This window comes from Mustela nivalis (genome assembly GCF_964662115.1).
Source record: "Mustela nivalis genome assembly, chromosome: 4".
Classification (NCBI taxonomy): Eukaryota; Metazoa; Chordata; class Mammalia; order Carnivora; family Mustelidae; genus Mustela; species Mustela nivalis.
In genome coordinates, this window is record NC_139023.1 from 108,730,295 (window position 1) to 108,755,717 (window position 25,423).

The 25,423-nt window shown below is 32.5% G+C and overlaps 1 protein-coding gene across 2 annotated transcripts in view; it reads left to right on the forward strand.

Moving 5' to 3' along the window:
- Positions 1–25,423, forward strand: part of STPG2 (sperm tail PG-rich repeat containing 2) — a 591,266-nt gene that overhangs the window by 462,126 nt on the left and 103,717 nt on the right. The gene's annotated exons all lie outside the window — the stretch shown is intronic.

Sequence of the window (25,423 nt, forward strand, 5' to 3'; positions counted from 1 at the left end):
GTGCTCAGATAATTTATGGAATTTCAAAGTCATTGCTAAGATATTTGAAGTTTTGTTAAGCATTCTTAGAAGCCAGTTTTTTCTATGTTATATATATAACAGAAGAAATATTTGCCATTTCACTGTGAAGAGTTGACTCATTTTTAATATATGGTCAGTTTAATAGGTTATGGATAGTCCAGTATAAAATTATGATTTTATTTCATCTAATAATTCTGTAATAACATATCAGTCATTATTAGTGGTTGTTAGAGTGGACTACCTCACTTTTTTTATTTAACAGTGTTAAAGATAAGGGTCATCTCATCAACCCTTTTAAATGGCTAGCTTTTTCAGATGCTTTCTAATAAAATGTCTTCCCAGGCACTAATATGGTCATTTGAAACATATGATAGTTAACATTTACATATTAAATTATATTGATTCACATAAGAACTTAAAATGTGTCTGCTTTTTCATCCTGAAATATAAAATGGGCTTGCTTACTACTCTGTAAGACTTGCTTTTTTTTTTTTTTTTTTTTTTTTAAAGATTTTATTTATTTATTTGACAGAGAGAAATCACAAGTAGACGGAGAGGCAGGTAGAGAGAGAGGAAGGGAAGCAGGCTCCCTGCTGAGCAGAGAGCCCGATGCGGGACTCGATCCCAGGACCCTGAGATCATGACCTGAGCCGAAGGCAGCGGCTTAACCCACTGAGCCACCCAGGCGCCCCGAGACTTGCTTTTTTTTAAAGTTTATTTTATAATTAGAAAATAATATTCACTTCTTATGGATTTTTTCAGGAAGACAAAAATACAGGAAAAAAAGAACAAATTATCACTCAGAGAGAGGGAGTGCAATATTTCAGTGTATATTCTTCTCTTCCTTTTTTCACAGTTTTAATAAAGTTAGCATATTGCTTATTAAAATTTCCAGCTGTTTTAAATTTAAAAATTTTTTTGTGTGTGGAGAGATAGATGTTAAAAATATATCTTCTACTGCATATTTAATGGCTACATGATGTAAGGAAATTTTTTTTATCTTTCAATTGAATAGGTTTAAACATTATTAAACAAGCCATACTGTTCAATATTATATTTGATTTGCTACCTACAGTTTACCCTCTATTAATGTTAAATATTTAAATTTTTACCAGTATTTGATACTTATAATAACACTGCATTAAACACCTTTGTGCATAAAGCTTTTTCTATCATTAATTGATTCCTTTGCTTGATTTTAGAATTGTGGTGACTGGCTTAGGCATTTATTGCCAAATAGACTTTCAGAAAAATTATGTGAGTTTATATTTCTACTCATAGTATGTGAGGTGTTACATTATCAATATACCCTCTTACATTTAAAAAAAGAATATTTTTTAATTTGATAGTTTAAAAATCCCACTTTTAACAAGTATTTTACTAGTATTCATTTTTTAAAATAGAGTCTTAATATTATTGGTTTTTCTGAATCCTTATCATTTAAAAAATACTAACCCTGAGTTAGTGGTTGAAAATGGCAAATCAATACTTGCACTCAACTTATCTCCCTTCCAATATTCCACTAAACAATAAAGGAATAAAAACCATCCTTACATGCTCTAAGATAATGGAGAATTGGAAAATACATTAAAGTAATTAATATTTTGCATTTAAAAGAAGAAAACCATAGGATAGTATTAATAGAGGCAAAACAAATTAACAATAATAAAAAGCATCCCATTAAACTCCACACCCATTGTGATATTATGACATAATAAGAATATATATATTTGGTCTTTCACTCTACTCTTGACACATGCTCCTAAAACACTTGGAATTTCTAAATGCAGAGAGCCAAAAAAGGAGTGTTTTGTTATGTTAATGGTGTGATAGTTGGAAAACAAAGAAGGGAGCTGGTTGCCTGCAGAACTAACCTTGTGATTAGAGGGTTGGAACTTTCAGTTTCACTCCCAGACCTCTGGGGAGAGATGAGGGACTGGAGATTGAGTTCAGGCACCAGTGACCAATGACTTAGTCAATTGTATCCTTGTAATGAAGCATCCATAAAAATCCAAAAGGACCGACTTTGGAGAGCTTCCAGGTTGATAAACGCACGGAGATTTGAGGAGAATGGAATGCTAAGAGAGGAATGCTTGAAAGCTCCATGTCCTTTACTCATTTTTTCCATCTGACTGTTCATGAGTTATATCTTTTTTATAATAAATTGATATTCTAGTATGTAAAATGTTTCTGAGTTCTCTAAGCTGCTCAAGGAGGAATCATTGGAATTTCTGATCCATACCCAGTCAGTCACAAGCATAGGTGACAACCTTGACTTGCATTTGGCATCTGAAAGTGTGTGGAGGGCAGTCTTATAGAACTGAGTGCTAACCTGTGGGATCTAACACCACCTCCAGATCTTACACCTCCACCACCATCACCACTGTCAGTATTGAGTTGACTTGAAGGATACCCAACTGGTATTGGAGAAATTGCTTGGATGCTTAGGGAAAAAACCCACAAATTGGAATTGGGTGCAGAGTCTTACCCTTCAATAAAAATTGCTAGGAACCTAACAATAGTGGAAATTTCATTAATCTAATTGAGTATTTACTCAAAACATAAGATAAACATTACATTCACTGTTATAATCTTAGAAGCACTTCATTCAAATTCAGGGAAAAGACAAGGATATCTCATATTTCCACTCTTATTTAAGGGCATAATGGTTGCAAAAGGAAAAAAATGTAGTTAATGGAATAATTCATAACGGTTGGAGCAGGAGGATGGATGGAATTTTAAAGAACAAAAACTATGATGATAAAGCTATCAGGTGTATTTTTAAATGTGAAAACTGATGTCCTTAGGTATTGGATTTGATGGAACATGTGGGAAACAGTGATAGATACATAGAAAATTAATAAAATGAAAAGAAAGGTCAATGACTGGCATTATTTGATAATGATGTTAACATACAAAAAACATATAGGCAAACAATAAAATTTATAACAGATTTTGACTACCTCCAGTTGTAAGATCATTATATAAAAAGTGATTACATTTCTATATGCCAAATGTAAAATTGGGGATGCCTGGGTGGCTCAGTCAGTTAAGCTGCTATCTTCCACTCAGGTCATGATCCCAGGGTCCTGGGATCGAGTCCCACATAGGGCTCCTTGCTCAGGGGAGAGGATGCCTCTCTCTCTGCCTCTGCCTGCCACTCTGCCTGCTTGTGCTCTTTCTCTCTCTCTCTCTGACAAATAAAAAAAAGTAAAAAAAGTAAAAAAAAGTAAAATTGTGTATAAATTACTACATAAATAACAATAAAATATGAGACATGTAGAGATCAATCTAACAAAAGAAGTAGAAATAAAAATATATGGAAAGTCATTACAGTAACCTAAATAAATGGAGAAATGTACTATATTCATGAATAGGAACCTTCTCAAGTCTGAATTTTCCTAACTTGATCTTTAAATTTAATGACTTTTTAAAAAATATGTCTCAAGGAACTTGACAAGATTGTTTAAAATGTATTTGAAATAGAATATATAATATATATTATGTGAAATAGAATATATTATATATTATTAATATATATATAATATGTATAACATATATATAGAATAGAATATATAAGACACTCCTAAGAAAGAACATTGCAGGAAAATTTCTATACCACATAAGATTTTATAGTACAATAATAATTAAATCAATGTAGTATCAGTGTAGGGATGAATGCACAAATCAATAGATTAGAATAGAATAGCTCAAGATACACTTATGGACATATGAAACTTGATACAGGAAAGAGGTAGCTTGATGACCATTAGGGGAAAGATGGATTTTTTGAGAACCATTGCAGGAAAAATTAATCATCTATATGGGGAAGAAATTGATCTTTACAGTACACTGGTGCGAAATTTAATTTCAGGTAGATTATTTGTTTTGAAAAGTGCAATTTAAAAGCTTTTAGAAGAAAACACAGAAGTTATCTTTGTAAGAATTTTACTTTTAAATAATTCACAAAAAGCACATAGTATAAGGAAATCTGGGAGACCAAATATGTAATTAACAAGAATTTCAGAAAGCAAGAACAGAGCAAAATAAGGTAAGAAATTTACCTAAATATGAAAATTTCTCCCTGATTTAAAGACATGAATCTCCAGATTGAAAAGGCATACTAACGTCCTGGTACAATGAAAGGAAAAGCAAATAAAACAAACACGCTAAGAAACAAAGACATACTCTTTTGAAATTCCCAGAACAACAGAATAATGATACCACCAAAAATCTTAAGCCAATTTTGCCTTCATCTCATCAGCTCCACGTCCATCCTCAACTAAATCGACTGCTAAGTGTTCTAGATTCTAATTTAACCGTATTTCTCACAACATTCTTTACATTTCTTCTATTACCATGTAATTCAGGTCATTATCCTGATATTTAAGGTTATTTTAATAACCTCCGAATTAATCTTTGTTTAAAATATCTCTGCATTCTCTATGCACCCAGACATTCAAGCTAATTGTGTTTAAAATTACTTCCTAGTTTCTATTCTCCTTAAGCTAAGTCCAGATTCCTCATCTCGGGTTTTAATGATAGGTATGAAAATTCTACAATCCTAATTTTTGAATTTTCCCCCACTATGCATATGCACACCCCATGCTTGTGTGTGTGTATATATGCATGAATATATCTCCTAGTCATTGCTTCATCAGTTTGTCATTTGCTCATACTGTTTCATTCACATAGTGTCCTTGCTATAAATCTCCTTCTACAGAAATGCAGTCCAGCCTACAAAACCCAATTCAAATGCTACCTCCTTTATGAATCCTATTTTACCCCTCCACAAATGTGAAATAGGCATTTATCTTACTGAAGATCCATATTTATGTGAACAATTTCAAAATATTTGCTTTTTTTAGTTTACCTTGTAACTATCAGCATACAAATGCTGATCTTATAGTATTTTATTTTAAGCCTTTTAAAGAAAGGACTTCATTTTATACCTGTTTATATTCTAACATCTGGCATGTGCCTTGCACATAGGGAGCATTTAATAAATTTATGTTGTTTGAACTTAATTCTTAACTTTGTTCAATTAGTATACACTTTTGAAATCAAAAAGAGAAAGGTCTGATTAAAAATTCCCAATTATGTTCACAATAAATGTAAAATTTAGGGGTGCCTGGGTGGCTTAGTTAAGCATCTGCCTTGAGCTTAGGTCATGATTTTAGGGTACTGGGATAGAGTCCCACATCGGGCTCTCTGCTCAGTGGGGAGCCTGCTTCTCCCTCTCCCTCTCCCTCTGCCTGCTGCTTCCCCAGTTGTGCTCTATCAAATAAATAAATAAACTCTTAAAAAAATAGGGGCTCCTGGGTGGCTCAGCGGGTTAAAGCCTCTGCTTTCAGCTCAGGTAATGATCTCAGGGTCCTGGGATTGAGTCCTGTATCAGGCTCTCTGCTCAGCAGGGAGCCTGCTTCCTCCTCTCTCTCTGCCTGCTTCTCTGCCTACTTGTGATCTCTGTCTGTCAAATGAATAAATAAAATCTTTAAAAAAAATTAAAAAAATCTTTAAAAAATAAAATAAATAAAATAAAATTAGTAAACTTTATATGTGTGAATTAATTGCTCAAGCTTGATGAATTGAAACCTCATAAAAATATTTTGGCATGTATTCTATTAAGTAATTAACTTTAATAAAACAAAGCTTCTAAACAAGCATTCTAATATTTTGTTTTTCATTTGTTAGATTTTAGAAGTAAATAAATATATTCTCCTAGTTAATAAATCAAAAAGAACCACTGAAATTAATTTGTATTCTCAGGTTCCAATATGGTAATTTAAAATTTTTATCCATTTTTTGCTATCATTTAAATATTAATTATACTTATAAGAATGTTTATTTTTTTCCTATTGCCCTTTCCGATTATTATTTCTTCTGAAGTTTGTCAATACAATTTATTTATTAGAAGGATTATTTTAAGTTATTTCCTTTCTATACAAGTCACATGTTTTAGTTTTAGAGGTTTTATTTAATTACAAAAAAATAATTTAAAGACACTCTGGTCATTCTCTAAATTGAGGAATACTATATTTAAGGAATTATTGAAAAGTACAAGTATATATCATCTAGCTAAAACAAATTTTAGAGCATTTCTTAAATTATACTCTGGAAATATTAGTCTACATCTTATGAGAAGGCAACATGGATTAGCTATCAACATTCTGACTGATGACATTCACAGGATTAATGGGAAGGTTAGTTTATGCCTTCTGAGAGAATCATGATTTGGATATTGATACAAAAAGAGAAAACCAATTTGGTTGCAGTGAACCATGGCAGTCTGGGGTACAACATGTGCTTGAAAGAAATAAAATGTACATTGTTCAGAATTTTATCCCCTTATCTCTTATTTCATATCATTTTTCATCTTCAAGTGTGATGATCTGTGGAAGAATCAGGTTATCCAAAAAGTGTACCATTTATTTATAACTACAAAATTTTTCCAAGCTGCTAAAACTTTCCTTCCTTTTATTTTAAAAATTGAACAGGTCAACCTATGGGCTGACTCACATGGGGATAAGATTATATAACTTGTGTTTCATTATTATATAAACTGATTAACATTGGAGAAAGTGGAGTAGCAACTCTTCATCCTCTGCATCCCCTTCTGTTCTGCATTTCTGGCCTAATTCCAAATTCCAGGGTTTGTTAGTGAAATTTGATTTGTAAAATATGAAAGTTATAATTTCATTTAAATTCTTTTAAAACGTTCTAATAAATGGATCAGTTCTCTTTCTAGTTTTAAGTTTCTTCATTGTCATAAAATTGTTAGTTGCATATTTATCATTTCCTCAATTGAAATCAGTTTCTACATCTTTGAGCTATTTTTAATGCTGTTCTGTGAACAGCTTGTAGGGTTATTCTGTATGTTTCTGATACTGAAGTATGCAACTAAAATATGTATTCTAGATACAGATTCAGTGTACTTGTGTAATGAAGAATTTTACCTCCTAGTTTTCATAAAGTGATGTCTTGTATTCATCCCAAAATAGTAATGGCTTATTTTCCTAATGAGCATTAATGTAAATCCAGATAGCAATTAATTTGCTTTTCAGTTCATTCTCTGCTTTCTTTATTCAAAATCTGAGAATAAAGCAGCATCATGTTTTCTCCTCTAAATTCTTATCTTTTAGTAGCATGTTTTGTATCACTCAGGTATATAATCGTTAATATTCTCAATTTTTCCATCATTCCCTGATATTACATCTGCCTCTTATAGTTGAATCAGGCATAACCTCTTTGTTGGTTCCTTCACTCTGTATGTGTGTATGTGTATATTAGGCAAATAAGAATTACGTGGATGTGTATTTATTATAAGTAAACATGTTTATGGTATTTGTAAGATAAAGACACCTAGATAGACTAAATATAATCACCGAGAGCAGAAGTTGGCAAACTATAGTCTATGGGCCAATCTGGTCATGTTTTTGTAAATGAAGTTTTATTAAAACACAACCATAGTAATTTTTATGTACGTTGTGTATTGTATGTTTGCAGTGCAAAGGCAGAGTGGAGTTGTTGTGCCAGGAAGGGGAGCCTCAGGCTCACAGGGTCAAAGAAGCTTTCTGTGGTGGGCTGCTTGTAGTGGCTAATCTCTCTTACAGGTACTATTCCAGCTACTGTGGTACTATTGAGTTTTGAGAGTTTCTTACATATTCTGGATAAAAGTAGTTCATCAGATCTGTTTTGCGAGTTTTTTTTATTTTTAACAGTCTATGTCCTATCTTTTTAATTTCTTAATAATGACATTCAAAAAGAAGTTCTTAATTATGTTGAATTCTAATTTGCCCATTTTTTTAATAGACAATACTTTTGATGTCATGTCAAAGAAATGTTTGTTTAACCCAAGTATACAAAAATGTTCTTCTGTGTTGTCTTCTAGAACTTTTATGGTTTTAGGTTTTACATTTATTTTAAGATACTTTAAGATACGTTTTAACTTAATTTTTAAAATATGCTGTGAGCTTTGAGTTGAAGTTCATTACATTTTATATGGTTATTCAATGGTTCCAGCACCATTTATCAAAGACTCTTTTCTCCACGGAACTGCCTTTTCATCTTTGACAAAATTAGTTGTGAGTTTGTTTCTAGACTCACTGTAGCAATTCTTTCTTTTTGTTTTAAGTTCCTGTAAAATTAACATACAGTGTTATATTAGTTTCAAGTGTACAATGTAATGATTGAACAATTCTATGCATTATTCTGTTCTTCTGATGTATTTGACTATGTGTTGTTGGTGCAATACTATCCTAACTATTGTAGCTTTATGATAAATTTTGAAATTAAGTACTTCTCCATATTTTTTCACTACTTTAAATATTTTCCATCCCATGTAAATTTTAAAATCAGCTTTCAATTCTGTTTTTTTTTTTTTTAATTCTGCTTCCATTTTGATTCAGGTGGTATTGAGTCTATAGTTCTATTTGGGAAGAATTAACATCTTAACAATTTTGGTTCTTTCAACTGATGAGCATGATATGACTATTTTTATGCTTTCTCTAATTTCTCTTAAGAGTGCTTTATAAAGCATTATAGTTTACATATATTGCACATTTTTGTCATAGTTTTCCCTAATTATTTCATGGGTTTTGTGAATTGCATTTAAAAAATTGATTTCTGATTATTCATTACATGTAGAAAAGCAATTGATTTTTGTATATTGATCTTGTATCCTGCAATTTTACTAAACTCACTTATTATTTCTAGTAGCTTTTCTTATGGATTGCACAAGATTTTCTATGTACATGATAATGCCTTCTGTGAATAAAGAAAGTTTTATTTATTACTTTCCATTATGGATGGCATTTATTTCTTTTTCTAGCCTTAGAGCATTTTAGCTAAATGTCATTTTTTTGAATTGGTGTGCTTGTTTTGCTTAAGCAAAACATTGTGCAAATTTGTAAAATGAAGGGTTAATTTTTTTTTAAAAGCAGCATTATCAACTTAATCTCTGTTAATACTTGCATTATGACTAGACTAGTACTGTACTTTAGCATTATAAAGGGCCTGCCAACTGACCAATAATATATTAGTTATTATTCCTTCAACTTATTCTGAGTGACCCTTAATAGACTTCTATTGCTGTTTTAAAAACTGTGTAACTGATTATAGGGTGGAACAGATAGCTGGTCACTATGAAACTGGTATTCAGGACACTGAATTTCTTCTTTTCATGGAAGAAATTCCCTGTAACTCTGTTTGGAGTCTTGGCAAGAAACCATGATAGCATAGATCATCAATCTATATTTGCTTATAAATTGGCAAATGATAAAGGCTTAATAAAGTACTATCACAGTAAGAACACAAGGGAATTTTCATCAGTAATGTCAAGAATTGTATGTTTATGCAAAAAAATATATCCCCAGGGATGTTTCACTGATAAATGTATTATAGTGTCTAGAAACATCAGGAGATTGTCACATTCTTGATAATATTTGTCACTTTTGTAGACCTTTTCTCTCAGTTTCTGACAGCAGTTTGCATAGCGCTGACCTCATTTATCTCTCTGCTGCAGTGTAAATACTACAGAGTTTCTTAGTGATCCAGTTAAACTAGAATTTGTATTTGGACAGCTTTTAGGATTATTACTGGCATTTGGATGCATTCAGTAAGTACAGCAGTTAAAATTATAATTGTGCTATCAATCAATTTATCATCCTAAGATATATCTTTTACTCAACTATGAATACTCTTTCTTGAAATATATCAAAAACATTCCTTTTTGAGAAATCAGATTTAATTTTTGTTAACAAAATAGATTTATTGATGGTTGATGAGAACATAAATTAATGACAGAGAAAAAACAATGATAAGTATACTAGCAGATAAAATTAAATGGTATAAGCAAAAGAATTATTATTGTAATAGTAAACAATATCTCTATTACTGGATTGTTTCACTTTTGTCTTCATTCCATATCACTTGCCATGAAATCTGTAACTGAAACAAAATTGTTGTGTGTCACATTCTGAGATTTACTATTTTTCAAGCTTATCTATATACTAAATTGATTTTCTAATCCACTAAACTGATTCAACTCACAATTTGAAAAGTGTACTGAGTAGGTGCATGTGCATTCTATAGATCTTAGTAACTTCTGATTTAGGCAACATTTGGAAAACTGTTGGTTCTAAAGTCAGTGTCTGACTTCCTACACAATGGATAGCCCTGGGGCAGAAATATGAGACGGGGTTGGGGCAGAGGTTATGGTTTCAGGAGTCAGTGATGATTGTAGATAACAGATCCTAGGCAAATTACTTTATGGTATAAAGTTCTACTCAGAAACAGGTAGTTTTGGCCAATAATAAGGCCAAAAAAGAAATAATCATAAATGGTGCAGTTATCTTCCCATTATGATAATGGAAATTCTCCTAGATCTAGGGAGTGGGCACTCCTGGCTAGATTGGAAAGATAACGTGAAGAATTCCAGATTAGATCAACCACAATACAGTTATAATTCCTTGGAACTTTGGCTTTCTCAAAATATGCTTATTTTAGAAAATAGTCCTATTTTCTGAAAAATTTTTTAGCACATTAGAGTGATTTAAAAAAAAAATTACAAAGATCTGCCTACAGGGCATACTGTCGTCATTTCCTGCAATAGACAATGTGGTGTACCCTCACATAATTCATATGTTCAAACCCTAGTCCCCAGTTTGCTGGTATTTGGAGATGGGGCCTTTGGAAGGTAATTACGACACAAGGGTAGACCCCTTATGATGGGATTAGTGCCCTTTTAAAAGTGCCCTTTTAAAAGCAGGGGATACAGCAGCAAGGTATTTCCTCTGCAAACCAGGAGAAGGACTCTCAATATGAAGCAAAAGACTGACACCTTGATCTTAACACTTCTTAACCCCCAGAACTATGAGAAATACATGTTGTTGTTTAAGGCACCCAATCTATGGTATTTCTGTTACAGCATCCCAAACTGACTGAGACATTTTCAATTTGTCTTTGACCATAGTTTTACAACTGTCATTTTCCACTCAGTCAACTGAAGAGTGAAATTAATTAGCCAATCCATGAGTTAAATTACAGTGTTTTAGTAAAGTGCTAGATATTTAGACTTTATAACATAATTAATTCCATATTATTTTTGAAAGTAGGCTGAGTCCAGACTCATATGAAGCTATCATTTTTATTAGTTAAGTGTAAATTAATCTATGTTTATGTTACCTGATTGGCTTTTTAAAAAATGTATGCAGTGTTCTCTATAACTAGGGAGTTGGGCCAAATATAATTTTTACATAACTGTCTGTCACTACTATACATTTATAAATTGTGCTGAAACTGTATTGGTGACCAGAGAATCTTTGGTTGCTAAATGCCTTATGCAGTGGGAAAAACAAAGACTCTGAGATAGGTCTGGGTTTGGTTTGAATGTTGGTTATATCATTTCAGAGCGCTGATGGGAAAAAAAAAAAAAGAAAAAAGAAAAGAAGAGATAGCTAATCACCCAAACTCATGATCTTTCATTCTTGGTGGTACTTCTAGAACAGCACTGCTCAAAAAACTCTCTGAGATAATGGAAATATTCCATGTCATCTGTTAATTGATCTGTTAAAGTGTAGTTAGTATGACTGAGAAAATTAATTTTTAATTTTATTAATTTTAAATTTGAATTGTTACATGTGGCTAATGTTTACACTGTTGGAAGGCACAGCTCTGGAAACATAAAAGTAAAAAATTAAACACCATTGCAATCATGCCCTAAATAAACAAATAAAATGAAGAATGAGAAAAGTTTAACTTTCAATCATTAAGTTTTTAATCAAAACTGCTTATAATTTTATTTTTTCTGATTTGAAAAACAACAATGATATTTACTCCTAGGAAAATGCTAAGGAAAGTGCAACTTTACAATGTAGGCATGAAAATGATCTTCTGATGCTTATTTAAAACTACCACATCTCCATGAAAATCCAATTATAATTCACACAATGAATTGGACTCTCTACTAGTGTATCTAAAGAAGAAGTGAGAAGAAAGTATTAACTGGTCCAACTCACACCTCATATGAATTAAGATTACATTCATAAACTTTGTTTTTCCTCTAAGGATGTTTGTAGTTATCTGGAAGTAGGAAGCACTTATATTTGATGAGTAATTAAAATAGAACTTCTTAAGGAATTTAAATGACTCTGTGTTTATGTGTGTGAGAGAAAGGGGGACCGAAACAGAGAGAGACACACAGAGGAACACATACCGAAAAGAGACAGAAATTTTTTTTCATGGCTTCTAATTATCTATGTCCTTAAACTGCCAACTAAATAAGCAGAAGAATACTGTAAAATTCATTTAGTGATAAGTACACATATCTATTCTAAGCAATGGCCTACAAGTAATCTTTGTAGCTTGTTCTGCAGTAGTGATTACATTAATTATATATATTGATCATATTAGATATCATTATAGCTTATACTACATAGAATACATTTGTGTGTCTCCTAAGGATTCTACTAATGTGACTTCTAAAATGAATGAGTAAATATTGTCTTGTGACTTTATTGCAGACCAAATATAGATAATAAGTGTCTTCATTTGATAGCTGCTGCACAATTCTTATATTATTTTATGGGGTAATAATTTGCTATGTGTAACAGTATTATTTTGACTTCAGTTATTCATGTAGTATGTTATACCCCAGTGAACTAAACATCCATTGAAAAGTTAATGTGCTTACTACAGTGATAAAAGTCATGAATATGCAGTCTATCCAAACTTTTTTTACTGTATGTATTTGTTCAATCTAACTGACTGGACATTTATAATAGATGGTAGATAAATAAAGCATTCATATGTAATACTCAGATTTGATGACTGCATTAAGTGTAAATCTACAACGATTATGGGGAATAATGGTTTCAATAAAAAACTTGGTCAATTATAAAATATAATTGGTTTTTTAATTAGGCAGTTTACCCCAATTAGTCTACAAAATTGTGTAAATCTGATTAAATGAGAGGAAATCAAGCTCCATTATTGAAGACCAAAGCACGAGCTTAATGACTATAGATCTCCTTAGTGTGGTACACTTGAAAGCATAGCCAAAGAGTGATCTATATAAGTAAATAGATAAGATAAAGTAAATTAAAAGTTTATTTCTTTTATAAAGGCAGCAGCAGTTAAGTCCCAACTTCCTACTTAGTAGATGAAAGGCCATAATTTTGAGTTTTTCCAGAAATACTCAACTTTAATCCTTTCTTAAACCTGTAATTACTTTAAAATGGAGTTTAAATAAAAGTGGAACTTATAAAATGAAGTAATTTATTTAGCAGCACAGAAATCTTTCAAAGAAAAGAGAAAGATAAACATTTTATTACCCTCAAATTCCTATTTGGACATATTTCAAATCCTGGGATTCAAGCTTTTCTAAAATGTCCTAACATGCTAGGATTGAACCTTTTTTTACCTTAATTATAATATTTTATTTTGAATTTCCAAGAGCCATATCTTAGTACCTAAAAGAAAAAAAATATTTTGGTTGGTTTTGTTCCTTTCTTTTTTCCTAAATAGGATAGTTAGTAAAAATGATGTTTTAACTCAGATAGGTAGTATTTTGTATTTTCCAAGTGTGTATACATGTGTATGTATTTATGTATGTAATACGTAACTCTTGAATATCTTAGAATGTACTTTACTATCAATAGGAAAGCAATGTTGGACACATTCAAATACCATTTAAAACCTATAATTTACAATCATTACTATCAACTTATTAAAAATGGATGAAAGTTCTTTGCAGAAGTAGATAACTTTTTTGTCTATAGGACAGATTCAGTTTGAAGATTATACAGTAATTATTTATTGTAGATATTCTCTCATTTTCTCCCTTAATCCTGTGTACTTGGCTAAAACAGATGGATATATTATTTCTTTGGTGACACAGATACTGTTCATTTGATGCTAAATGAGTAGGAAACTTCTAAATCCTAAATCTAAATCCTTAAATCTTGACAGCTTCTATTTCCTTAAGTTTTTCATGTTTAGTTCCTAGCTAGTGGAGGCCATAACTATGTCATAGCTAGGAATCTTGTACCTCAGTAGTTAGGTGCTCAATATAGATATGTTCCATTTTTGCATTGCTGTATGAAAAAGGGCTGCTTTCATTATTAGACTTTCTGGTTAAGTAAATACTTACTAGAAACTCTTTTTTTGGGGAGGGGGTTCTTGTTCTGTTTTGTTTCAGCCTTTGTTGATAATGAAAGGAAATGTGGCTTTCTATTATGTGGAGAAACTGGAAGCTGAGATATGGGTCATAGATGAGGATGTGGCTTTTCTGATGATGAATTTGATTCACATTTTAGAAGAGCCTGAGGTTTTGCTTATAGAAAATACTTTTGAGGGAATGAGATTTAGGCTAGATTTTTGTCTTTAAGGTTTTTATCTTTGCAGATAGGGTCACTAAGCAACTATGAGCCTAAGAGAGTCAAGACTCAGGGAATGCCCTACCAAGGTACGCTGGATCTGTTGCTCCCATATAGTCATCTTGCTTGCTTTACACTCTCTTTCTTTGACACACTAATTTGAGGGATTAATCTAATCAACAGGAGATGTGATATTTATGACAATCTTAATAATTCTAATGAATTACTACAAAACTGACACTTATCTATAGTTGTACACATATCATTTTTGAGGGTTTTTAACAATTTTTTCATCATGATTTTGAATATTCATAATTATTTTTGAGTTCTGATATCATAGACTATTTTTGCTGAAACAATTAAGATATTGTAGTAAGCACTTCACAATTGGTGTATAGAGAAAAATCTTCCCAAATTAGTGTGAAAATACATATAAAGACCATTAAGCAAAAATTATTAAATACTTTGAAGACTTTAAAATTTTAAATATAGCAATGTATACTTTAATTTTTTTCAAGATTTTGTTTATATATTTATCTGACACAGAGAGAGAGAGCACAAGCAGGGTAAGCAGGAGAGGGAGAAGGAGAAGCTGGGAAGCCCAATGCAGGGCTCAATCCCAGGACCCCAAGATTATGACCTGAGCCGAAGGCAGATGCTTCACCAACTGAGCTACCCAGGCACCCATACTTTTGATACTTTTAATAGAAAATTTCGGAAGCTTACTGACCATGTAATCCTTCATTCTTAGAGATTAATAATTATGGTCCTAAACCAAAGTTCTATGAAATACCATGTGATTGGCAAAATAATGGTCCCTCATAAGTGTCCATGTCCTAATCTCCCCAAATTGTGAATATATTACTTTACAGGGCAAGATAATTAAAGTTGAATGTCTTGAGCTGGAGAGATTATTCTGAATTATTTGGGTAGATCCACAATAATCACATGGTTTTTTAAAAACAGAAATACTTTCCCAGATTTGGTCAGCTATAGAGATATGAAAAGGAAGAAGAGAAATTTAACATTAATGTCTTTGAAGATGGAGGAAGGGGGCCACAAGCCAAGGGTTACAGGCAGTCTCTAGGACCTAGAGAATACAAAGAAGCAGATTTTCCCATAAAGCCTCCAGAAATGAACATATGCATGCTGACACCTTATTTTTAACCCAGTGAGACCTATGTTGGACTTTGGACCTACAGAACTGTAAGATAAATTGTTTTGTTTATTGAGATTAAATTTGTAGTAATTTGAGAATGATGGTTTGATACTAACTTCTTTTATTTATGAAAAAAAATGAGGCCTAGTGATTTTAAAGGTTTGACAAGCTCAAAAATATTTATGGATCTTCTTCAGTTTATGATAGGTTTACATCCCAGTAAACCCACTGCATGTTCAAAATATCATGTCAAAAATTCATTTAATACACCTAACCTACTGAACATAATAGCTTAAGCCTAGCCTAGGTTAAATGTGCTTGGAACACTTTCAGTAGCTCACAGTTGGGCAAAATCTAAAACAAAGCCTATTTTATAATAAAATGTTGAGTATTTCATGTAATTTATTGAATACTACACTGAAAGTGAAAAACAGGATGATTGTGAGTGTGTTGGTTTTTTACCCTCATGATCACGTGGCCGATGGGACCTGTAGGTCTCTGACACTGCCCAGCATCACAAGAGAGTATCATACCACATATTACTAGCCCAGGAAATGAGCAGAATATAAAAATCAAAGTTTAGTTTTCAGAATTCAGAATGTATATGACTTTTGCTTCATCATGAAGCAGTAAAGTCCTAAGTTGAACCATTGTAAGTTAGGGACCTTCTTCCTGTACTTTTACTGGGGAGGCAAAATTTTTTCTTTATCCTCTTAGGGCCATCATCTAGACCTAAATATTAGATTGATGTAAAACAGATTAACAGGAGAAACACGTACAAATTTTATTTAAAATTTTTTACATGTACATGGGAATCATCACAGAAAAATTAAGACCCCAAAAGCAGTTAGGTCTAGGTGCTTAAGTTGAACATGGAGTAGTAATTGTGAAAAATTAACTAAAATATATGAGGAGGCTAAAGGAAGAGAAGGGCTATTTTAACAAAGTTTGTACAGTTTTCTCTTGGCCTCAACTCACCATCTTTGGTGATAAGAATGTTCTTCTTCTCCTGGTAAGATATCTTTCACTTGGAAGATTTATCTCCTGCTTTTAGGAAGAATAGAAGAGGGCCCTCCTTGAACCTGTTGTTTTCCAAGTGCCTTTAGCTCAAAATAATACTGCTGGCATATCTGGAGCAGTTCATTCTACAACTTTTTACTTGTTAGAGTTAAAACTGAAACACAGTTTATTTAGCTCATAATACTATACAATTCCTTCCAAGCTATGCCTCTGGTAGATGAAAAAAGTAATAAAGAGTATGTACAGGCATAGGGAATATTGAGTACCTTTTAAAAATTGTTTATTCAAGTTCTGAGTATCATTAAGTTTTAAATTGCTTTGCCTTTTTTATAGAGTGTACAAAAATTTCAATCAATTTAACTTCAGAACTTTTAGTTTTGATTTAAATCTTCTTATAATTACAATTTTAAAGTAATTATGGTGCCTTTAATAAATCCATAATAAAGTCTTGTTTCTGCCTTATAGCCTTCATTATTAGCACCTTTTTCCTCCTTTCCTCTTCTGATTTCCTACATCTTGATTTAAAGCTGTCTCATTTTTTATTTGATGTTAGGCATCTGATATAATTACCAATATTGGTCTAATGATTACTTGTGTAGATTTGTTTTTTAAAGTTTTATTTATTTATTTATTTATTTGAGAAAGCGAGTGTGTGTGTGTGCAAGTGCAAGCGAGAGGACAGAAGGGGGAGCAGCAGAGGGAGAGGTGAAAGACTTCCTCTTAGCAGGGAGCCTGATGTTGGACTTGATCTCAGGACCCTGAGATCATGACGTGAGCTGAAGGCAGCTGCTTAATAGGCTAAGCCACCATACTTGTGTAGTCTGGATGAACAAATATGGTATTGAGTTGTAGAGAATATTTTGAAAATTATATTAGCTATTGTTTTTATTTCCAAATACATAGAACAATTTGTATTTTGTCAAAATAATTTTATATAATATGTATAGGTTGGTTCCAAATATAAAAGCAATTTGTTGTGAAAATTAGGAAGACTTACAGAAATATAAGGAATTAAAAAACTCAAAGTAAAGAACGAAATTAAAATTCACCCACATGGAAGACTGAGATTTCACATTGTGTTTAGGCTTAGTAAATGTCTGGAGCATTTTTATTGAATCATTGCAGAGGGGAGATAACAAACTAGACTCCTGTTTTAACAGCTACAGATGACCCTGAGGATTTTTATAGTGATAAAGATAGAATACATCCTTCTAAGTAGGATAAAACTTGTTAAAATTTGATTGAATTCATTTCAAATTCATTGACATATGAATCTGATTAATAATAGTTAAAATTTATGAACAATTACTATCCCTAACACTAGCCATGTTTTCCCATTTGTCACGTTGATTTAAAACAGGTTTCTCAAAACTTTCATATCCATATACACTAGAAATGAAGTTTGGATTCTGTTTTGGAATTGAGCCAAAATATGCTTCAACTTCAGGTCTCAAACTTGTTCGGAAGACGAAATGGGCAAATATTTATTTCAAAATAATTTCTGACATCATTGAACTTGTCTGTTATAGTCATAGGATCATGCAGTCTTCCAAAGGACACTATCATTAGCACACATGTGACATTTCTTCATGTTAATATCCAAGATACATTTTAAAATAAAGATAGACATGTAAGACATAATTTAGAATACTTTTCATATTTTGAAATCCTGGCTTGATTTAAAAGATTTTGGAAACTGTTCTCATGTGAGATGTTTGACCATGATATAACAGCTGTTGCATGTAAAACAAAACCAAACCAGACCAAACAAAAAAAAATTTGCTGAGCTTGGAAAAAAAATCTTACCAAACCAAGAATAACAGGAATGACTAAAAAGCAGTGGTTAGAAGCAGAAAAAATAGTTTGATGGGAACCATGTAAGATGTAACCAAATGGGTTACCTTTGGTGAGTTAAGAGGGCAAGTATTTTGAGGTGTGTGGGTGGCTCAGTTGGTTAAGTGTCCAACTCTTGATTTTGTCTCAGGTCATGATCTCAGGGTTGTGAGATTGAGCCCCATGTGGGGCTCCACACTGGGTATGGAGGCTGCTTAGAAGTCTCTCTGTTCCTGTCCCTCTGCTCAGCACCGCTCTCCCTCCACAGTGCACACGTGTACTCGCTTTCCCTTTCTCTTTTTCCCCCACCAAAAAGAGGGCAGGTGTTTGTTACATGATACACCTTCTACCAACCTCCTGCTAATAGATTCAAATGTCATACTGAAAATGTGCATGCAATGAAAACTAAAGTGAGGACAAGTGATTGTACACAAAAGAAGTAAATTCAAATGTATTAGAAATAAATAATTGAAGACAACAATCTGACAATAATCTTGAAAATATTTAGGAAGCATTGTATTCAACCTGTGCACAAAACTTCAGCCTAAGGAATTATTCCACTTAATTTGCCTTACCACTGTGGAGCAGTTGTCAAATTCAGGAATTGAGAAGGGTGTACACCTTGGCCAGTTACTAATCATGTAAGAACTTAATGACAACCTCATACATATACTTGTAGAATGAAACAAAAGATACTTCCACGTCCACCAGCTGCAAGTGAAAGCTGTCCTTTATTGTTTATATATGTGCAGTAACAAAACACAGAGCTGATATTAGTAAGGAATTATTGTCCCTGTACTATTATGTCAAACTTTTAATAAGCAATACTATTACTGTTGGTAACAAAATTATAAAATAGTTCAATTTGCTTTAATAACATTTCAAATATAGCCTACCACTGTAGATGTATGTACATTATATGTTGTCGATATGTGATTTTGGCCTCATCTATAATTTTAATGTCATAATGAATTTTTCAACATTTTATCTTGAAATATTTCTATACTTACAGTAAAATTACAACAATAGTACAGGATTTTCTGTTGTAAGTACAAAGTTGTACATCATGCCTCCCCTTAGTCCTTAAAATTTTAGTATAAATTTCCAAAGCATAGGGATATTATTTATAGAACTTAGTATAGGATCAAGTTTAAACATTTTGATAAATATAAATTCAGAAATTAGATACATTAACTTTACCTAGTTAATAACCCACATCTTATTTTTTTAATTTAATTTAATTTTGTATGTGTGTGTTCCAAAATTCATTGTTTATGCAACTTACTCAGTGTTCCATGCAATACGTGTCCTCCTTAATACCCACCACCAGGTTCACTGAAACCCCCACCCCTCCAAAACCTTCATTTTGTTTCTCAGAGTCCACAGTCTCTCATAGTTTGTCTCCCCGTCTGATTTCCCCCAACTCACTTCTCCTCTCCATCTCCTAATGTCCTCCATATTATTCCTTATGCACCACAAGTAAGTGAAACCATATGATAATTGACTCTCTCTGCTTAACTTACTTCACTCAGTATAATCTCCTCCAGTCCCATCCATGTTGATACAAAAGTTGGGTATTCATCCTTTCTGATGGAGGCACAATACTCCATTGTCTATATGGACCATATCTTCTTTATCCATTCGTCAGTTGAAGGGTGTCTTGGTTCTTTCCATAGTTTGTTGATTGTGGCCATTGCTGCTATGAACATTGGGGTTCAGATGGCCCTTCTTTTCACTACATCTGTATCTTTGGGGTAAATACCCAGTAGTGTAATTGCAAGATTATAGGGTAGCTCTATTTTTAACTTCTTAAGGAATCTCCACACTGTTTTCCAAAGTGGCTGTACCAACTTGCATCCTCACCACCAACCCTTTCTCCACATCCTCTCCAGCACTGTTGTTTACTGTCTTGTTGATTTTGGACATTTTAACTGGTGTAAGATGGTATCTCAATGTGGTTTTGATTTGAATCTCCCTGATGGCTAATGATGATGAACATTTTTTCACGTCTTAGCCATTTGTATGTCTTCTTTGGAGAAGTGTCTGTTCATGTGTTCTGCCCATTTTTTGATGTGATTATCTGTTTTGTGTCCACATTTTATTTATTTATTTTAGAGAGAGAGAGAGTGAGAGCAGAGAAGGTCAGAAGGAGAAGCAGACTCCTCATGGAGTTGGGAGCTTGATGCAGGACTTGATCCCAGGACTCCAGAACCATGACCTGAGCCAAAGGCAGTTGCTTAACCAACTGAGTCACCCAGGTGCCCCCCCACATCTTATTTTTGTCTGCTATCCCAGTAATATCCTTTGTAACATTTGGGGGAAATATGGAATCCAATACAGGATTATGTTTGACATTTAGTTGTCGTGTGTATCTTGTCTTTAATTTGGAATAGGCTTTGTGTTTCATGGTGGTCGATTTTTTGAATAAATTTTTTGAAGAAGTTAAATTTTTGAAGAAATTGAGGGATTTTTCTCAATTTGGGCTTTTCTAGCATTTCCCCATGATTAAGATCAGATTATGCATTTATAGTCAGAATTCTACATATGTGATATGTGTGTTTTTCAGGGCATCACACTGAGAGGCACAGAGTGACTATTTGTCTGTTCTCAGTAAGGTCATTTGGTTATAGTTTTGTCTATTTTCTTCAGTATATAGATACTATTTTTGTAATTAAGTAATTTATAGGGAGATATTTTGAGACTACATAAATATTCTTTTTTTCATCATCCTTTCTCTTCTTGAATTTAGTATCAGTTGATGATCCTCAACTTTATTAATTAATAGAATATAAATATTTGTTGAGGTCACCTGTACTCATACCAGGGAATGACAGTGCATATGACACAGTATGGATTTTGTCATATGACAACCTCAGGCACAAATATACATACCCAGTCTAAATTATACTGTGAAGTTCTAATATAAAGTGACAATTGTTCATTGCTAAGAAAACATAAGAAAGGTTTAGTTTGACTTAGGCAGTAATCTGTATTCTGCTTTAGTCTAGAGTGTTCTTTGGTGTATGTCACTTTGTTCTTGTTTCTATGCCTTTCTTCCTTGGTGTTGATATCTCTTATTTCAGAATCTTTATTCTATTTGCAAGAAATTCTCAGTCCTTGCTAATGCAATTGCTCGAAGGTCACTTTAAGTACAGTCTTTATAAATTGATTTCTACAGAGTCTTTACTTCCTTTGCTCCAAAATGCCCTGCAAAATACTTCCTGCCTATGTTAGTTGTTAACCTCAGGAATGACTTGTGTGTATTTGTTTGGCCCTGCAGCTCTTTCTCTTGCCTGAGAAATCTGTGTCTGCCCTTGTGTCTTCTCTGCCATCTTATTTCTCTCTCTAATGCTGAGGTTAAGGTGATGTTTTATATTCTATTCCCTTTGGCAAGATGAGTCAGGTTTTGTGTGTCTAAGTTGAAATGTGATCCTGCTATGTTTGCAATACCATGACATCAGAAGAATCTCAGGAGTAATCATCTTTACTGAATTTTATTGTCACTGTTTTATGTGCCACATCAGATGATGAAAAGACAGAAATGATAACCACTCTGTTCATCTCATTTGATAAGTTCTGAAAACTCATGTTGTTTATCATAATTCCAAATGTCAAGTGCTTCATTTATTTTGATCCCCCCACCCCTCACTCTGATAGCTGACTAGGGAATTACAAATCAGGAGGCCTTCCTTATAAGATTAGTTTTCTAAATTAATAACTTTATCCAGTTTATATAATTTTGTTTTATACTGGCACAAACCTATTAAAGTATGAGTGTATTTTCAAAAGGGAATTTAATGTACTCTATTGATATATAGATCTTATCTCTTTTGTTCTTTTATTCAGTAACCTTTGGTTCAATAGAGTGTGAACATTAATAAAATATATACACACATATTTTTTCAGTTCCTGTTTTAACCTTTTTTATTTCAGTTTTGCAAAATAAATAAATAAATAACTGTAGAGAGAGTTATAAGAGAACTATAGTTAGAAGAGAACTATAATTTTATTCCAAAAGCGAGAGAGACATGACTACAGTGTTTTTGTAGTTACTGTTTGTTTCTCAAATAGGGATAGATGTCTTATCTTTCTGTTTTAGTTTAATACAGCAAAATCTTCAAGTTAGTGTTCTGGGTTATTAAATGTTTGGTGTTTTGTTGAGAGAACTGCACAAAAATATGTAGATTGTGTGAATTCAGGTGTGTGATGTTTTCAACAGCCTACAAATCATAAAATGTAATTTTCTCCTTTTAGTGCCAAGTTCATGATACTAAATGGCTTAGAAAATTGTATTAGGTAATTTTCTCTAGTGCATTTGATGCAAATTGCACTAATATTGTGAAGTGCCTTTGTTTAACACATTTTCTTATAAGTTAGATAAATTAAAATTTCTGAAGGATGGAATTGGATCAAGATGATTATGATTAGGGAGATGGCTTATTCCTCTCCAATAACATTAAATATGGTTAATTCCATGCATTACTGATGTGAACCTAAGTAACTTCACCATTTACTCTAATGACCACTTTCTTGCTTATCTTTTAGTAGATGAAGAGTGCTTTGTCTAATAGTTGTGAAATAAAATCTCTGTATTTCTGCAGATGTATGCCGATGCTACCAGCTGCCATAAATATATATTGATCAGTCAAAGTAGCTATTTTTCAGAGGCATCTAAGAATTTTAGGGCTTTTTAAAAATCATACTGGAATCTGAAGCAACATAAGACTCTATCATGCTTTATAATGCCCAGGAAAAGATGTGTGTTATGTTAAAAAATATGGAACCATAAAGACCTTTGTGGAATGATAACAGACACAGCTGATGGAGTGACCCAGGCATGTAAGAATGACTTACTTAGAGTAAAAGTTTATCTTGGCTGTCTTCCATCATTAATGTTAGGTTTCTATCTCACCCACCCATTTCTAGGACCATACTACTTGTTCTAGGGTAAGAAATTAAATACAGGCTTAGAACTATTAGGAAGCACTGAGTTGAGGTTTGACTTAAATGTATGAACTGTCTCACGCCCCCGGTTCTCAATTATCTAAGCCTTAAAGTTGGGATGATGAGATGGAGCTAGTATTGAGAAAAATGGCATATTATGCCATAAGGCTTGGTTTGCAAATGTTGTTAAGTGGACTAGCTCAAAGAGAGAATTGGCCAGATTCAATGGAGGGAGTGTAGGCCCACAGTTGATCAGAGAGGAGTCTGCTGTTGATCAAGGCAACTTGGGCGAGACCAAATCCTCTCATAGAGATGAGAGATTCAAGAGAGTTGGAGGGATTTTCCAAAGATACCACAGAACTTGAGCAGCAGATTAGAGATGAAACCAGCTATCTGATACCCGGTCCAATGTTCTTTCAATTATACCCAGAATCCTTTTTACCAAAATATAAGTAAATACCGAGGATTTGTAATTGAAAGAGATGATGTAGCAATGGTGTTTAAATAAAAGAGCTCCTAGAATGAATTAACAATTTGAATAGTTTACAACCTACATTTATAAAATAGTTTACAACCTACATTTATATCTTATATCTCAGTATCGCCTGAAGAAATTTAGTAATATTTGATAATGATGAAAAAGGAATAACTTGGACAAATCATTCCATCTACATTAGTCTGGTGATTGTTTTCTCTGGTGATTGTTTTCTGAAGCATTTGCATCAATATATTATTTAGTAACAAAAGATGAAATGGCCATGATACCCTAATACAACAGAAAGTCATAAAAACAAAAACAGTTTCATTTTCTGGCATGATTTGGAATGTTTCCAACAAAATCACTCATTTAGGATTTAGTTCACTTATCTCACAGATCCTTGCTATTAACATTCATGTCATAAAGAAAGTGAAAATAAGTCATTAACTGCTTCCACAATGGGGGAAAATTAGAGACGTACTTGAGAACTATAAAGAGGAGCATTGTCATCTACTTCTATAATGGAGGTAGATTATTCAGAAAAAGCCTCCATGGAAAAGAGTCTTATGATTGCAAGTTATTACTCTAATGGAAAGTGATTAAGAGTTAAGAGTATCAGTCTGGTTTGATTTGCTTTAAAACATTACTCATAGCATGGCTTGACCTTTTTCAAGACTCAGGGTCCAGATATTAGTTATAGTGAATAAAAATGATTTCAGTTTCATGGAAAGCAACTGCTAACATGCTTTTAAGATCTTGGAAAAAGTGTGTTCTCATATATGCACCAATGTTTGTATTAATATCTGAAACTCAATATATTTCATTTTTCTTCTTTATATTACAGTTTATCTCTCAAAGCACATTTCTTTATATAGTTTTCATGGATTTTTAAAGTTTAAATGTAAAAGTATTCCAAATATTAACAGATATTTTTTGTTTTCTAGTTTATATCTTAAATTTATTTTATAGGGTTGCTTCTTTTAAAAAGAACTCAGTCACAGAAAAATCACATTTTGATAACTTAAGAAGTCATTTTTCCTTTGTTATGACACCCAGTCACAGAAAGATAGGTTTACAGAAAGGCAGGAAGTAAAAATCAGAGCTGGCCAAAATTGAACAAGGAAGGGACAGTATAACACCAGTTGATTTAGGAAAATTACTGGCTCATCAGTTTCTAGAACCATCATGATTTTAATTGCTATTATGTTTCCTTATCTTATAAATACTTTTTAGTTCAAATTCTATGCAAGAATTAATCTAAGTGCTTCTCATGTATTTGTTCACTTCTTATAATTATGTGTGTTAAGTGCTTTTATTATTGGTATTTTATAGATAAAGAAACTGAAACCAAAAGAGGTGAAGTAATTTGCCCCAGTTTTATCTTGATATATCTGAACTATGCAAATAGAATGGAATCGATATTGGTTTTGATTTGAATACTAGCTGTACAATATGTTTCTTTTATAAATATGGACTAAGTTTAGGTTTTCTTTCTTATAGTTCCATTATATTCTTGGCACCAGTAGGGCTTGTAGACAGTCTCCAAATCTTTTGACACACATTAAACTAATTTGTATATTTATTATGTTCTAT